This window comes from Lepidochelys kempii, chromosome 1 (assembly GCF_965140285.1).
Source record: "Lepidochelys kempii isolate rLepKem1 chromosome 1, rLepKem1.hap1, whole genome shotgun sequence".
Classification (NCBI taxonomy): Eukaryota; Metazoa; Chordata; order Testudines; family Cheloniidae; genus Lepidochelys; species Lepidochelys kempii.
In genome coordinates this window covers 270655983-270674254 of record NC_136380.1, presented here as the reverse complement: position 1 = coordinate 270674254, position 18272 = coordinate 270655983, and the positions used below count along the sequence as shown (strand labels likewise).

The 18272-nt window shown below is 43.7% G+C and overlaps 1 long non-coding RNA gene across 1 annotated transcript in view; it reads left to right on the top strand.

The window, feature by feature from the left end:
- The first annotated feature begins 1797 nt into the window (after positions 1–1797).
- The window catches only part of LOC140905027 (uncharacterized), a 79701-nt gene continuing 63226 nt past the window's right edge, over positions 1798–18272 (top strand). The window contains exon 1 of the long non-coding RNA XR_012156714.2: positions 1798–1939. This is a non-coding gene — a long non-coding RNA (uncharacterized LOC140905027). The remainder of the gene's footprint in view (positions 1940–18272) is intronic.

The following is an 18272-nucleotide window of genomic DNA, read 5'->3' as shown; positions in this document are numbered from 1 at the left end:
CCAGCTTATACCTAAAATTCTTGTTATTAATCCCTAAATGCATAACCTTACACTTCTCACTATTAAATTTCATCTTATTACTAATACTCCAGTTTTCAAGGTCATCCAGATCCTCCTGTATGATATCCCGGTCCTTCTCCAAATTGGCAATACCTCCCAGCTTTGTATCATCCACAAACTTTATTAGCACACTCCCACTTTTTGTGCCGAGGTCAATAATAAAAAGATTAAATAAGATTGGTCCCAAAACTGATCCTTGAGGAACTCCACTGGTAACCTCCCTCCAGCCTGACAGTTCACCTTTCAGTAGGACCCGCTGTAGTCTCCCCTTTAACCAATTCCTTATCCACTTTTCAATTTTCATATTGATCCCCATCTTTTCCAATTTAACTAATAATTCCCCATGTGGCACGGTATCAAACACCTTACTGAAATCTAGGAAAATTAGATCCACTGCGTTTCTTTTGTCTAAAAAATCTGTTACTTTCTCAAAGAAGGAGATCAGGTTGGTTTGGCACAATTTACCTTTTGTAAAACCATGTTGTATTTTGTCCCATTTACCACTGACTTCAATGTCCTTAACTACTTTCTCCTTCAAAATTTTTTTCAAGAACTTGCATACTACAGATGTCAAACTAACAGGCCTATAGTTACCCGGATCACTTTTTTTCCCCTTCTTAAAAATAAGAACTATGTTAGCAATTCTCCAATCATACGGTACAACCCCTGAGTTTACAGATTTATTAAAAATTCTTGCTAATGGGCTTGCAATTTCAGGTGCCAATTCCTTTAGTATTCTTGGATGAAGATTATCTGGGCCCCCTAATTTAGTCCCATTAAACTGTTTGAGTTTCGCTTCTACCTCAGATATGGTAATATCTACCTCCATAGCCTCCTTCCCATTTGTCATGCTACCATTATCCCTAAGATCCTCTTTAGCCTTATTAAAGATTGAGGCAAAGTATTTATTTAGATATTGGGCCATGCCTAGATTATCCTGGACCTCCACTCCATCCTCAGTGTTTGGCGGTCCCACTTCTTCTTTCTTTGTTTTCTTCTTATTTATATGGCTATAGAACCTTTTACTATTGGTTTTAATTCCCTTTGCAAGGTCCAACTCTACTTGACTTTTAGCATGTCTCACTTTATCCCTACATGTTCTGACCTCAATCAGGGGCAACTTTCTAACCCCCAGGACTCCACTATGAGCTTCATTTTTCAGTGAAGTTCTATGGCCTGTGTTTTACAGGATGTCAGACAAGATCATCACAATGGTCCTTTCTGGCATTGGAATTGGTGAATGAACGCTGGAGAACAGGACAATTGTGCAAAAGGTAAAAAACGGCCTCTGTTGTGTGCTTTAGATCAGAGTTAACACATGCAAGGAATAAAGCTTTTTCCAGAATCAGTGTTCTCAGAATTCCCCATTGTGTTTTAGTGGGATTTCCACTGCACCGGTGTGAGCAACAGGTGGTGCTATAATTTCTAGTCTTAGGCTGTCTGTCTTCATTTAGCAGCAAGCACCCTGGCAACAGCAGAACAGTTGTGGCTCTGCTGCCAGAAAGGAAATGAGACTCGAAGAAGGCTTAATCAGGCCAATTTACTGCAGATAGTATTTTGTATAAGGTTGCTGCACCTGGGGAACGAGCCCTGATAAGAATAGTGAGTGGTGTGTGGAGCTAAGAAAAAAGTCTGTTTGATTCCATCAGTCAGCATTCCCTTCCAGAAGATGACCTATTGAACATTTCCAAGAATCGCTGTGCCAAGCCTGTCAACTGTTTTCTTGGAAATACACTCAAGAAAAATGGCTTCCTTCCAGTAGGGATCTGCAGAAAGCCTGAACTGGATCACGGGCTATATTTAGATGCTGAGATAACATCAACAGCTCAGTTGCTGTTTCAGGGCTTCAGGAACTCAGGCCATGAGTGTTGTAGAGGGGGTGAGTATTTTTGTTATTGACTCTCTTACATAAGGTTCTTAAGCACTAAATATAAACAGTAGAAAGGGAAAGGAATAATTTCTTGCTGCTTGCTTCCACTCACTGTTACTCATTTCCTTGCTTTTCAATCTTTAAACTGTAAGTAAGTGAGTCTACTGTGTTGCCAATAAATACGACTGCAGCCTGGCATACTGCTATACCTGGGATGTTCTTTAGCCTGTCATTAGCATCAACTTCCAAGTACAGTGCAGGCCCAAATGGCAATAACCTATTTCTGGCTAGCTGCTTGCATCTGTGATCAATTTCTTATTAGAATTTAGTCAATAACAGGAAGTTATTTTCTTGTGTGCTGGGTTTCACTCAGTGCAACAGTGGCTGCTGCATAGTTCAAACATACACTGTTGTACTGGACGTGGCATTCAGGTGTTTGCTAGACAGTCACATTCTAGTTAAGCCAGATCAGACAGCACTTTCCTAGCTACAGAATCTGACAGGTTGTGGTTGGTTGTAGGACAACAACTATGAGTAAGATGTGACAGTGGGTACATGTCAGGAGACATTACTATTAGCCCATGGTGCTGAGTATTCATTTGCACTTCAGAACATGGCAGTCACGTCTGGCTTTCAGAAGAGAGACATCCACGTCTGTCTAAGGGCAGGGCTATACTAGAGACTTTAAAGCAACGCAGCTGCATTGATGCAGTTTTGCCGCTGGAATGTGGCTCTAATGTGGCTGCTTTCAGCTGACGGGAGAGAGCTCTCCCCTCAGCTTAACTACTCGAGCCCCTGAGAGTGGGGCTAGCTATGTTGGCAGGAGATGCTCTCCTCCCAACATAGCGCAGTCCACATTGGCACTTAGGTTGGTCAAATTTAGGTTGCTCTGGGTGTGTGTGTGTGTGTGTGATTTTCCCTCAGTTACACCTGATCTCATAAGAACATAAGGATGGCCATACTGGGTCAGACCAAAGGTTCATGTAGCCCAGTATCCTGTCTTCTGACAGTGGCAAATGCCACGTACCCCAGAGGGAATGAACAGAACAGGTAATCATCAAATGATCCATTCCTTGTCACCCATTCCCAGCTTCTGGTAAACAGAGGCTAGGGCAGGTGTAGGCAAACTACGGCCTGGGAGCCACATCCGGCCCTTCAGACATTTTAATCCGGCCCTCGAGCTCCAGCTGGGGAGTGGGATCCAGGGCTTGCCCCACTCCATGTGTGCCATGGCTGGGAACTGTGGCCAAAGGGAGCTGCAGGGGCGGTGCCTGTGGATGGGGCAGCGCGCAGACCCACCTGGTTGCGCCTCCATGTAGGAGCCAGAGGAGGGAAATGTCACTGCTTCCATGAGCTGCTTGAGGTAAGCGCCTCCGGAAGCCTGCACCCCTGCCCCCCTCCTGCATCCCAACCCCCTGCCCCAGCCCTGATCCCCCTCCCACCCGCCAAACCCCTCTGTCCCAGCCTGGAGCACCCTCCCCAGCCCCATCCCAGAGCCTGAACCCCCAGCTGAAAGACCTCACCCCCCCCCACACACACTCCAACCCCCTGCCCCAGCCCGGAGCCCCCTCCTGCATCCTGAACTCCTCATTTCTGGCCCCACCTGAAAGCCCGCACCCCCAGCCAGATCCCTCACCCCCTCCCACACTCCAACCCCCAATTTTGTAAGCATTCATGGCCCGCCATACAATTTCCATCCCCAGATGTGGTGCTTGGGCCAAAAAGTTTGCCCATCTCTGGGCTAAGGACACTGTCCCTGCCCATCCTGGCTAATAGCCATTGATAGAGCTATCCTCCATGAACATATCTAGCTCTTTTTTGAACCCTGTTATAGTCTTTGCCACAACATCCTCTGGCAAGGAGTTCCACAGGTTGTCTGTGCACTGTGTGAAAAATACTTCCTTTTGTTTAAAGCTGCTGCCTATTAATTTCATTTGGAGATCCCTAGTTCTTGTGTTATGAGAAGAAGTAAATAACACTTCCTTATTTACTTTCTCCACACCGGTCATGAATTTATAGATCTCTATCATATCGCCCCATAGTCGTCTCTTTTCCAAGCTGCAAAGTCCCAGTCTTATTAATCTCTCCTCATACAGAAGCTGTTCCATCCCCTAATCATTTTTGTTGCCTTTTTCTGAACCTTTTCCAATTACAAGATATCTTTTCTGAGATGGGGCGACCACATCTGCATGCAGTATTCAAGATGTGGGATTATTATGGATTTATATAGAGGCAATATGATATTTTCTGTCTTATTTTCTATCCCTTTCTTAATGATTCCCAACATTCCGTTCGCTTTTTTGACTGCCGCTGCACATTGAGTGGATGTTTTCAGAGAATTTTCCACAATGACTCCAAGATCTCTTTCTTGAGTGGGAACAGCTAATTTAGACCCCATCATTTTATATGTATAGTTGAAATTATGTTTTCCAATGTGCATTACTTTGCATTTATCAACATAGAATTTCATCTGCCATTTTGTTGCCCAGTCACCCAGTTTTGTGAGATCCTTTTGTAGCTTTTCGCAGTCTGCTTGAGACTTAGCTGTTTTGTATCATCTGCAAATTTTGCCACCTCACTGTTTACCCCTTTTTCCAGATCATTTATGAATATGTTGAATAGGACTGGTCCCAGTGCAGACCCCTGGGGGACACCACTATTTACCTCTCTCCATTCTGAAAACTGACCATTTATTCCTACCCTTTTCCTATCTTTTAACCAGCTGCCAATCCATGAGAGGACCGTCCCTCTTATCTCATGACAGCTTACTTTGTTTAAGAGCCTGGTCAAAAGCTTTCTGAAAATCTAAGTACACTATATCCACTGGATCCCCCTTGTCCACATGCTTGTTGACCCCCTCAAAGAATTCTAGTAGATTGGTGAGGCATGATTTCCCTTTACAAAAACCATGTTGACACTTCCCCAACAAATTATGTTCATCTATGTTTTTGACAATTTTGTTCTTTACTATAGTTTCAAGCAGTTTGCCTGGTACTGAAGTGGGGCTTACTGGCTTGTAATTGCCGGGATCACCTTTGGGGCCTACAGCAGAGCCAGTCTTTGGGCCACCTAACAAGCGCAGCTGGCCTAGAGTAGGCTGACTGTGTGGCTATACCACCTGACTAGTGAGAAGAGTCAGAAGACCAGCTCTTAAGTGCAGCAGCAGTGCAGTGGCTACGTTAGGGTTGCCAACCCTCCAGGCTTGTCCTGGAGTCTCCAAGAATTAAAGATTATGTCATGTGATGAAACCTCCTGGAATATGTCCAACCATAACTGGCAACCGTAGGCTGCGCAAAGCATTTGCCCACAGCTGCAATAGCTCCTGTGCCTGCTTGTTCCCAGCCCAGCTTCTGTCCCAGACTGGGCCCTGCCCCACCCCGGCCTTGCCCCACTCCAGGTAACCTGGCTCTGACTCTCGGCTCCAATTCCTGACTTCCGACTCCTGCTCTGCCCCTGATTACCAACTCCTGCCCCAGCCACTAGGCCTGACACCTGCTCCAACTACTGGGCGTGACGGCTCACATCCCCACTCTGGCAGATAGTCTCAGACCCCAGCAGATAAGTATCCACATCTCAGAACTGCCCTCGCATCTGCCATTAATCAGAGTACTTGGTGGAAGGCTCAGCAAAGAAACCAAGCACTGAATGCACACAGAGACAGAACTACTTTCTCATTCTCTAAAGATGGGCCCTCTTTAGAAGAGCTGAGGTAATGTGGCAGGGCATTGGGAGGCAGCTTGCATTGTCTCTATGTGTGCTGTAACTCTTCTGTGGATAAAGGGAGGATTTCAGTCTCCAAGGCGATCTCTCTGGCACTTTTTACAAGCACCAAAGGTGAAATTCACCCATGTGCAGAAAGCCCCTGGGAGGCCTACACAGCACTTAAACCCGAAGAGTGGGACGGGAGTGGGCATATAAGCCTTGTGTGGCGCCTTTGCACAGAACTTCATTCTGAAGTCACACATGCACTCCAGCATGAGCACACCCACCCAGTAGCTCACATACTGGCTGAGGTTTTCAAAAATTAAAAGCCCTTTCAATGATTTAGGCTTTGTGAGGAAGAAGAGGCTAAATTGTTTTTTTTTTTCTTTCTCTGTAAGGTCCAGTTAGCTTGCAGGCATTTTATTTTAAAGTACTAACTAAAATAGGCTTTTTTTTCAGAGCTTTCTGGGTGTGGTGAGATTTTCTGGCAGTGGTTCTATGAGCTACATTGTGCATCTGACTAATGCAGCAAACAGGCCAGCACACCAGGCGTCTTGAAGGATTATTCATTTCATACCATCAGATCCCATCATTCATGATTTGCCATGCTATGTTCACATTAAATGTGTACACTGTTTTCTTGTTTGGGGGTAAAATTCTGTTAAACGAACACTACAATGAGTGACAAATAGCCGTTGGCTGTCAGAGCTCAATAAAGAAACCTATTTGTAACAGCACCTTTGCACTACTGGATTGTCTGCTATCGGGTCACTTGATACACTTGACAGAGGCTTTACTTCTTTAGATCATAAATCACCAAGAAAATGGTCATTGCAATTTTGAATGCATTTCATTTATCTTTGATTTCTCAATGAGGTCTCCCTTTCTCATCCTACTGTGAATGCCTGCACCTCTTTCACATTGTTTTAAAGTTAACTTGGCACTCTTTTAAAATGCCACATTTACAGCACTTGAGTCTGAAGTGTTTTATCTAAAAAAGGAACAGCAGGAGTACAGGTTTCCCCTACCTGCCCCACCAGTCCTTCAACCTTAATCTAGATGGACTATAATGGTGTCTACTGAGATGTATAACTAAGGTTCCAGTTGGTACATCTTTTGGTTATGTTTTTTGTAATATGGATACCTCTCCACAGAGAAGTGGAAAGCATCCATCAGCTCAGTTCTTCCCATCTAGGACACTGAATAGCCCTTTACTACTGTCTTTCATCTGTTTCCCCATCTCCCTCTTTCTCCCTTGCAGGTTACAGTATGTTGCAGGCTGTCCACTACAGGTTGGTATCTGGCCCCTTGGATTTAGCTTTAAGGCAGGTAAACAAAAATTAAATAGTTGAAATGGAATTGAGACCCCAATTTGAGCACAAGGGGATTTGAAATCTCCTGCCCCAGGAGGTTTTCCAGCCATGCATCTCCATTCTCTATGTGCTAAGGGTGGTGTTGGTGAAACTGACTAGCAACTTCATCTTTGAAGTAGCTTCTGTTCTGGTGGTGGGGCTAGGCCAAGACATTGTCCATTTTCCTTGGAAAGTGAATTTTTTTTGTGTGCTTGTGAAAGTCTGGATGGAGGTTAACAGACCTAGGGAAAGTCCTTTATTTATGCACAGAAGAAGTACAGCATGGGCAGCCTTCCTGATACTGCATCACTCATGTACCTCAAGCCTTTTCTGGAGGGGCCACTTTCAAGGGGTGAGAGGGAAACTGAGTTTCCAGATCTATTCAGGTTTCAACCTAGCTTCCACTAAAGTCAATGACAAAGCCATCATTGATTTTAAATGGAAGCAGGCTCAGTCCTTGGTCCCACTTCTGAGGTTGCTGCCAACAATGCCAATTTTGCCAGTTTTGTGATGTAATCATTTGTCCACTAAAACTATGTTGAGACACCAACTCACTTCACATGGGGCATGGAATGGCCATTCAGTGATAAGGACTTTTGGTCACTACTAACAGGGTCGGATTTCACTGCTGACCAGCAGCCATGCCAGTTCTCACAGGGTATGTGGAATCATTCTAGGGCAGTATTTGGTGTTGCATGGAGGTCACCTATCCAAATATTGCAGGAAGTGCGTAGTGGAAGGAACTCTTGCATCTAAACTAGTTGAAGTTTGTACTCTGCTTTGAAAAACATGTAAAGTTAAATCCAAACTATGTAAATCCTAGTTATTATTATTACTGAACTAGGGCATTGTCTTTGCATTAGGGGATGCAGGGCTGTTAGGGATGCCATCTTATGGATGAGATGTACAGTTGAGGTCCAGATCATTTCTTGTAATTCAAAGATTCCATAGTACTTTGCACCAATGTCCTGACCAAATTCCAGGTCAGGAAAGATGTAAACAGTAGTCACTTCCTGTCAACTGTTGTGCATATTGCTGTGCACTGTTAAACAGCTGCTGTGTTCCTCTCCAGAGCTGGTTGCATTTCTGTGGGGGAGGAAGTGATTCTTATCACTCATTCCCTCCTAAACATGATTGTTGCAAGGCTCAATCAATTAATGCTTTAGAGCGGGATGGGCAAACTATGGCCTGCGGGCTGGAGCCATTTTAAGCCAGCCCACAAGCTCCCAATGGAGAGCGGGTTCTGGGGCTTGCCCTGTTCCGGCGCTCCAGCCAGGGCGCAGGGTAGGGGGGCCACACCACGTGGCTCCCAGAAGCCACAGCATGGCCCCACTCTGGCTCCTACACACTCCAATGGCCCCCTCCAGCACTCCAACGGGAGCTGCAGGGGTGGTGCCTGCAGACGGGGCAGGATGCAGAGGCACCTGGCCGCGCCTCTGCTTAGGAGCAGGAGAAGGGATATGTTGCTGCTTCCAGGAGCTGCTTGAGATAAGCGCCACTTGGATCCTGCACCCCTGAGCCTTTCTCCATGCCCCAACCCCCCGCCCCAGCCCTAGTCCCCCTCCCATCCTCCAAACCCCTCAATCCTAGCCCAGAGCACCTTCCTGCACCCCTAACCTCTCATCCCCAGCCCCACCCCAGAGCCCGCTCCCCCCAGCCCGGAGCCCCCTCCCACACCGTGAACTCCTCATTTCTGTCCCCACCCCAGAGCTCACACCCCCAGCCAGAGCCCTCACCCCCTCCCGCACCCTAACCCCAATTTTGTGAGCATTCATGGCTCGCCATACAATTTCTATTCCCAGATGTGGCTCTCGGGCCAAAAAGTTTGCCCACCTGTGCTTTAGAGCATTTTGAGGTCCTTGGATGAAGGATGCTACAGACGTGCCATGTGTCATTATTATTTGAACCAGTGGCCTAGAGGTGAAGTGTTCTCTGTTAGCAGTTGACTGAGCCATCCAGTTCAACATTTTCCTGTTGCTTAAAGGAGAAAGCTAATTCTTTCATTTTAGTTACACCCCAGATTGGAATTCTAATCTTCATCATAATCTTCCCCACAGAAAACCACAATTGCCAGATTGCAAATTCTTTATAAATGAAATCTAGCATATTATTTTCTTTAGTCTAGCAGTGGGCTCCCCTCCCCTCTTCCTCTCCTCCCCACCCCTCCTACCCTTCATGCTGGCCCTACCACTCCACACATCCAGCCAGCATCTGCTTACAACCTTTGTTGGCTGATTCAGATGACTGTTTTTTTGCTTTCATGTATGACAGGTTCTGACATTCTCCAGGCTTCTGTGCCTAGCTGCTGCTGACAATAAGCCATCTGATATTTCCATACTAAGTGGAGCCAAGTTGTTATTCTCTCCCTGCCTGCAGACAAGTCATTGTTCCTCCTTTAAGGAAGTGCTTCAGAAAATTACATTATTTTTAATACCATAGATTAGTGAGGGTTTCTTTCTTTGCTTTTCTTTTCTTTTTTATAACAGCCTCTAATTTTCAAGCTTCTTTGTCTTGATCATAACATGATTCACCACATGAAAAGCTTAAATTGTAGAACTAATGGTAGTCTCCTTGCAGTTTACTTACTCATTATTCATTTTGCATTGCTGATTGATTGATTGATTGATTGATTGATTGATTTTTTTTTGAGTTTTTATAAGAGTTTAAAAATGACACTGGCATCCACTCCAATTTTTAAGTGTGTTTTGTTTCAAATAGCCAAGAAACCTGTGTGGAGTCACACTTGCAGTAAAACAAAGGTGTCTTAAAAGCCATATATGAAATCAAAAGACAGCAGTAGAAATGCTCTCAGTGAGAAAAACACTTGAGACTTGGACACATTGTGTGTGTTTCTGCATATAACATTTTGTGGCTAACAAAGCTTGAACTCAGAGTGAAAATATAATATCATAAACAACCTTGTAAACACCCCCCCAGGCCTGATTTGCCTTTCCAGTTGTATGTCAGTGTAACTCCACTGATTTCCATGGAGTTACATTGGTATACGACTAGAGTAACTCAGCTCTTCATCTCGTGTAAGTTGTTATAGCTCCATAGACATGTCACAGCTGAGGATTTGTGCGCTCCCCTCTCCAAGACAGTCCTGTTGGGGAGCACAAGCACTGTCCCCTTCTGTCACACGCACTCACAGGTATGGGCTATCCAAATGGCAATGACCCTGCCCCGTCTCTGCATGCTGGCCAATGGGGCTCACCCGGTCGACAGGCAACACCTTGCAAATGCAGCAGTGCTTCCACAAAAGTGTGTTCTCCCAGGCAGACTCAGCCAACATTCCAATTCGGGGCTCTCCCTGCCGTACAGCCTCACTCTACCCTGTGGCTTCCAAGCCACAATCTGGCCCACAAGGTTTTCCTATTCTTTCATCTATTTGTTCCCCTTCCAAGATCTGCGGTGGCCACAGTTAAGGGCCACAGCAGGTGGAAGATTAAGCATCCAGCAGTATTGTCTACCCATGCTGCAATCTTGTCCTCCTCAGCCCGGTGGTCACGTTTGTTACGCCATATGGTCTTTATATTTTTCCGCTGTGTTTCCAGCGTGAGAAAGATGAGGACCCATTTTCAACACAGAAAAGCTCTTGCATTGAGATCAGAACAATTGAGAAGTGTATGGTAACTCTCAGTTCTTCTGCAAATGTTGCCAAGGGCTTTCACATTTTGGAGGAATAGCTTAAGCGACAGAATGATTTACTTTGTAACATTATATTGTTAACAATGCTTGGCATATGTTTGCCTTGTACAGCATATGTATGTATATAGCGTCATAGAAGCCCTAATGTGCAGAACAGACGTCTGTTTTATTGGGTCTCCATCTCAGGAGATTTTCACATTTTGCAATATTGGCAACCAGAACGTCCAGCTCCCACTCTCTCAGGGTAAGTCTACACTGCAAGTGAAAACCTGGGGCTGACCCTTGCCAGCTGACTCAGGCTCGCAGGCCTGGGCTTACGAGGCTGTTTAACTGTGGTGTAGCTATTTGGGCTCAGGCTGGAGTCCAGGCTCTAGGACCGCAAGGTGGGAAGGTCCCAGAGCTTGGGCTGCAGCTTGAGCTGGAATATCTGCACTGCAATTAAACAGCCCCTTAGCCCAAGCCTGTTGGCCCGAGTCAGCTGGCATGGGCCAGCCGTGGGTTTTTAATTGCAGTGTAGACATCAGAGCTAAAGTTCTCATCAATAGGCTTCTGTAGCAGGGCAATCACCCTGGTCCAGCCCTGACAGGGTTAAAGCCAGCCGTTGGAGAGAGCTGGGGCTGAGAGAAAAGGCTTGGCTGATTGGGAAGGCAGCCACAGCTGGGGCCATGCCCCAATCAGGCCACAGCTGGCCCGATAAAAGGGCTATGAGCTAGGAGCTCAGAGGGAGACTTTCTCTCTAGCTTTTGAGAGAGAGGGATTAGCTGTCTGGGAGAAAATGGTACTTGGAGTGGAACAGTGCTGGGGAAGGGTCAGAGGAGCTGCGGAGCTCCAGCCTGGAAAACTCCCAGACTGCAGGCCTTGCTAAAGGTCAGGAAAGGTGCTGGGACTACAAAGGGGTAGCCTGGGAATAGGCAGAGGCAGCGGTTCCAAGCCCCCTTGCTGATGATGAGTGGTTTACAGACCGCAGTCTGCCCCAGTGAGTGGAGGCTAGATGGTGACTGGCAGTAGCCACTGAGGAAAGGTGGGGATAGAGGGTTGGGGGTTCTCCTGGGAGGGGAGACCCAGAGTGTGGGGGTACTGTGGGGCAGAACCCCGAGGAAAAGGGCAGCAGGGTCTGGAGGGACATGGGGCCAGTGGCAGGCAAGACACTGGCCTGCAGAGGGTGCTCTGAAGGCTGGAAAGAGCTAATTCCCAAGACAACCAGCAGGAGGCGCCATGCTGGTGAGTCATCGCTCCGCTACAGCTTCTCATATCTATCAATACTGTTTGAACTTCCACTTATTTATTTTTGAATTACCAATCACACAGCTTTATTGTAGTCCTGCAGCCAGGTACTCAGAGCAGTAATTAGAGCACAACCAAATCTTCAATTGCCCTTTTGTTGGTGAGACAAGACGTACAACACTGAGAAAAGACGTACACAGACATGTGAGGAAAAGGCAACAGGCTGCTCCTTTCAAACAAGACAACAAGTAGAGAGCAAGCAGGAAGTCTTCACAAGCCTCTCTCCAGATGGTTCAATCTATGTCTCTCTTCCTACGGTCTCTAGGCCCTGCTGGGTGTAGGCCATCACCACTTGGATCCCAGGCTCTTATCAGTGGCAGACACAACTGTGCATGGCTGCATGCTGGGACAGAACTGAACAAGAGCTCTGTGTACTCTGGAAAGCTTGTCTCTCTCACCAGCAGAAGCTGGTCCAATGAAAGATAGACAGACAAGGTAGATGAGGTACTATTGCCTCACTGAGAGGTCCAACGGCTCGCTCTATCTACTCCTGAAACCAGGGATTTGTAGCAATCAAATTTTTGAATTGCTCCTCTCCAGCTCCTCTCTGACTCCACTCTACGCTCTGACTCAAATTAATTTGAACTAAATAAAAAAGTGCATACTGTAATTTTGAAAAAACATTATTTTTTTCAGACTTTTAAAACAATTTAAATGTCATCAACAAAGATACAAACTAGAATAATTCATAATTCATTCTGTAAAAAATTATTGCAGCAATCAAGTCATCTTTCATAGCCTGCCACAAATCATTTAACATTAACTTTAAAGCTGAAAACAGTCGCTCTACACTAGCTTGAGTTGTTGGCATGCTCGAAGCAATTCTACAGGCAGCCTGAATGAGGTGTGGGTAGCTGTGAATGGCCTCAAAAACAGACTTAACTTTTAGCCTACCAATAGACTCCATCGCCTCAAAATCTTCCCGAAAGTTTCTCTCGAATAATGCTTCATTACAATTATGAATTGCAGAAATTCGCTGGCATCTTTCTTGTTTATACAATTCCTTTTCGAAGGGAAGTCATCTTCTGAAGAATTGGTGCTTGAATTATCTCCATTTCCCTGTGATGGTTGAAGATGTCTCAGAGTTGGATACTCAAACAAGTTCAGAGTGGAGATGGAAGTTTGAGAACAGCCTGCTATTTCTGAAGGATGTGAACTTTCCAAAACTGCAAATTTGATTATTGATGACTCCTTTTGTTGTTTCTTTTTCTTCAACCTCTTTCACAGAGTTCAAATGTAACAATAGATTTTGTTTTTCAAGTCATTGAGCAATATCAGGGAGCCCTTCCTTTGCCTTTGGTATTTCCCTTGAGGTAAGAAGAATCCGATACCATGGGTCAACATAAACTCCAGCAAGGAAACGAATATTGTCAAAAAGCTTCTCTTCGTGTTTCTTCATGGAGGATAGAATTCCTTCTGCAATTTGTCCACCATTTTCTTACAAGAATTTTGACAGTTTTCGCCATTCCTTCATTAAAACTCCCAGGGTTACATCAAAGCTTGAAGATTCATGGTTGTTTGGTTTGGCTTTGCCAAGAGGTCTCGCAGGTTCTTCACTCTGTCCCATTCAGTTTTTGTTAACTTGAGTTCTCTTGTTCCAGTAGCAGCCACTTGTTCACAGTAAGATTGAAAAACGAGAAGCCAATCAATCATTGCAAATGTTGAACCCCAGCGAGTCACAGTATCCAATGATTGAGTTACCCCATGTAGATCAAGCAGAACACTTCAAATACTTCAGGTTCATAGTTTGACAACGACTTGTTGAATTTTTGCCAGAAATTTCTTCCCATGTTCTTTGTTCAGTCCATCCCAGATTGCCAAATGAAGAGTGTGAATACCACACCTCATCAGCTGGACTTTTGAGTCGTCCTCATGAAGCCATGTTGGAAGTATGAGGCTAGGGTCATTAACCCATTGCGCAGCAGCATCCATGTTGAGTTCGATTTCATCTATTCCTTTAGTTCCTTCATCAGGCAAAATAGCTTCAGTTCTGTCCACATTGCTGTTCTCAGAGGTAGAAATGGTTTCATTGTCCTCATTGAAATTTTTGACGGCACGTCATGTTTGCTGCATTGTCAACACAGATGCTCAACACTTGCATTTCACTGATCCCAAATTTTTCTAAAATAGCTTTTACTTGACTTTTGACTTAAGAAGAATTGTGACACCCTTCAGTGTCAATTATGTCCAAGGTTTTTACCACAGCTTTATCTTTTCCTTCTTCATAGTACTGAGCATTGATTGCAAGGAAATTTCTGTTTCCACAGGTTGCCGCATCCATTTTCAGGTAGCACAATTTTTGCTCAAAAGCTTTCTTGAGCTCTTCATGACCAGACTCAGCTGTGCTGACAACTAAATGACGAACCGCATTGTGCCCCATCGAAACGCCAAGCTGCCGACCCATTTCACCTACAATTTTTTGGAATCCTTTGTTCTTTAGCCTGAAGGTTGTGCGTGGTGTTGAACTCAAGTAAACCATTTCTATCAGGCCTTCATGGAAAGTATTGGCATCCATGGTGACTGTAACCTTTGAGGACTTCAAATATGAATCAAGTTTTGTTTGCTCAATTTTGGGTTTCTTTTCAGATGAAACTCCACAAAAAATCTTTTCTCCAGGAGTTTTCAAAGAGCCAGATGAATGTCGTTTAGCCGCGTCAGCTTTCTGGTTTGCCTCATCTTCCTGGCCCTATTTTGTAACCAGAGCTGCATAGTTTTCAGGATGGTTACATTTTACATGCTGCCAAAGGCTGAAACTTTTCACGGCACTTGCTTCACTTGTCTTGAAGCTACATGGTTTGAGCTTGCCACCCACGTCCTTTTGCACGTTGCCGATTTCTTCTTTGCTTTTCCCAAAGCAATTTGGGCTTTTCAAATTCAAAAGTAAAAAAGTCGTTGAGATCCTTTTCCGTAAATCAGCTATCAATCATGGGGGGCAGATTTGATTCTTTTGCTGAAGCCATGGCCAAATCTTCTTTTGCTGCTACCGCATCCAAATGTTTCTTGTTATGATCTTTGAAAAGCAATGAACAGAAGCATTATTTTTTTATAATGTACCTGCTTGTGATATCTTAACCCACTTAAGGTACTTCGAATTTATTTGGATTTTCTGGAGAAAAATGACTGCATTTTCTTTTTACACAAAATTATTATTAAAGTATATTTTAATATTTTAACATGTTTCTTGCAGTTTTAATGAAGTAAGAAGTATTTTTAATATACATAATATAAATTTTTATTTATAAATTGCAAGTTATTTTTTCTTATGAAAATGTGTATGAGGCTACACATTACAAAGTTGAAAATAAACTTTAATGGGAAAGCGGATTCAAATTGCAAGCACAGTCCTTTTAGTAAAGAGAGCAAATTTTAGTAATAGATTACTAAATCTATCTTGTATAATGTTTTCAGCCTGATGAAGGAAAAACTTATTTCTGAAAATTTGCTCTCTTTACTAAAAGGACTGTGCTTGCGATTTGAATCCGCTCTCCCGTTAAAGCTTATTTCCAACGTTCTATCATACAACATCATTCAAATAAAATTATTTAAACTACAGCCATCTTGAACTGGGGGGACTGGGCGAATTTTTTTTTTTTTTTTAAATCTTCGACTATTTTACAGATACGACCCTGGAATGTGATTTAATGCTAAAACATGCACTAAAATGGTACTCTTAATTTATTTTGTATAATTAACCGTTTCCAAGAAAACTGTTTAAAAATTTTAATCTGCTTAGATGCTTAGAATGATACAAACAATTTTACTTATTTTTCAACTTTGGAACCATAAATTTTAAACATAATAAATAATAACCAAAAATATTAACTTATTTTGGAACATAATATTACCGCTTGTAGCCATGGGCAGTCGACGACAAGCCTTTCTTGAAATATGAAATAAAAATGACCAACCGCCAGTGCAGGACGCCTATGATTTAAATAATTTTGGATAATGTACTATGGTAGCACATACTAATGCTAAGACACAGACATAATTTCATTACTTTATATTAAAGTGTTTTTGAGATATTAATCAGAAATTAACTTTTCATCACCTCCTTGAAGGTACTGTAGCTCCCTTAGGAAGAATTTTAGGACGTGTGTTCACAGAAACGTTTTTTCTTAAAATGACCTAAGGATTTACCCCCAAAGTTGTGTTGGACATTTTCCAATCACTCTGGATATATCACAAAAATCACTCCTAATTTATGCAAAAATGTTTAGTGTATATTTATATGCCTGTTGCACGCGACTTTTTCAGTAAATTTAAAATTACAAACAACACTACCAAAAGACCATTGAACAGATGACATATAAAATAAGTCCTCCAGAGTGATACGGGAGCATGTACAAATGAACAAATGTACCGGTAACGGGAGCCCATGTGAGAAATGAGCTGGTCGGGGACATCATCTGATTGGATCTTTTCTTCTTAGACAAGGCAGGATTGGATGACGGTAGCATAGCTGATGTCAGCATTTGATAGCTGATGTCAGCATTTGATGAAAAGTCAAGAGATAGAATAGAAGGAAAGAAAGGGGGATAGGGTGCCAGCAATTAGATATCCCCAGTGATGGACTGAGGATTGGATGTCCTGATAATGTGATGACTTTAAGCACTGACAGGTGAAAACAAAATTCCTTGAACAATATTAAGGCCACCCAGCCTTCCTCTCAGGAAGAAAGTCCTATAGATGAGTCAAGATGAACCAGAATAAGCTGTAGTCCTGGCAGTGCTGGGATGAGATGGACTGCAAGTTGGGCAGGAAGACAGGAGGGAGAACTGAACCCAACTGATCATGTCTTTCTTTCAAAGTTTCTTTTTAAGGGATTCAAAAAGGAGGGGAAGTGAGCATCATAGTTTATCTCCCTCATTGTTTTAGCCACCAATTAGGCCTAATACCTGTCGCACCACTTTGGGTCTAGTAATGTCCAGTTCCACATCCTTCTGTTTTTACCAAAGCATAATTTCAACAGTCCTTGGATTATGTCAACGTGCCCTTTTTGCTTTGACTAACCCAGCTTCCTTTGTTTGGTTCTTTTGTACTTATAACAACACTCAACAACGCAAACAACGTGATTGATTTCTCATGATTATTGTAACATCTTATGAACTTTCACATACTTTTTACATTCGAGCTCACAATAGGAGTACACCTTTTAGGCCCAATAATTACAACACTGCCCCACCAGAGAGGAAACGCAGTTCTGATATCCTCTCCCATGCTGATAATTTGGCTGTTGATAATGAAACAGGGACAGACACAAACTCAAAAAAACAGGTGAGCTTAAGAAAGCAAACTGACTGCACCTGGGAATTCCAGGTGTAAGAATCCTATCAACATCAACTAGAATTCTGCTCATAGACCATGGATAGACACAGATCCAAGAAAACAGGAAATCATAGAAAGTTGGAGCTCACTTGAAAGAGCTCAGCTTGTGACCTGCCCTTGTACAGAAACATTGTCCAACAAACATTTAGCCTTCACTTCCTTTGCTAGTGATGGGACTGTTCTTTGGTCCATTTCTGCAGTTTCTTTCATCCTCACTTGTTGACCCACTTTTGAACTAAGCTGAATCATAGAAGAACGGTCATGGTTATGCATGGAGCCCTTCTTGCTATGCATTCAGGGGTGGAGTTGGGCTAAAGTGATTGCTCATTCCATTTCCTCAAGGGGAAACAAACAAAAACCAGGTGTGATCCATTGCAGAGTGAAAAGAGCCAAATTTTGTAACACAGAAAAAGGATCTCCGCATGGGAAGCAGAAGTCAGCTCTATCCTCAGCTTTATCCACAAAACAGGCACTGTATATTCTAAAGAATAGCAGTGCAGATGTCTCAACAAGCCCATCAGTATCCCTCAAACCTGTCTTGGAAGGGACCACTAGGGGCAGCCTCCAAGACTAGGCAGTCTCCATGCCTGCTCAGTCTGCTACCTCTTTGCTGAGACTGCAAGCATGGCAGATCTCGGTTTGCATGATGAGTGTAATTATAGCCTGGGGAGATTGCTTTGCTGGGTAAAAGATAATTAATTCATTTCAAATAGACACAGAAACCATCAGATATGATTTCCCCCTGATGCATGTATAGAGAGCAACCATGGGGAAGGGAGAAGAGCTATTTAAGCTAAAGGACAACATTGGTACAAGAACAAATGGGTATGAGCTAGCCATGAACAAATTCAAGTTGGAAATTAGAAGATTTCTAATTGGAACAGCCTCCCAATAGGAGTTGTGGGGGCAAACAACTTAATTAGCTTTAAGGAAGAGCTGGACTAATGTATGAGTGCAACTGAGTTATGGGATTGCTTCTGGTGGTAGCAGGCAGGGCTCAACAGCCCTGGGGCTTATGTCTGATTTAT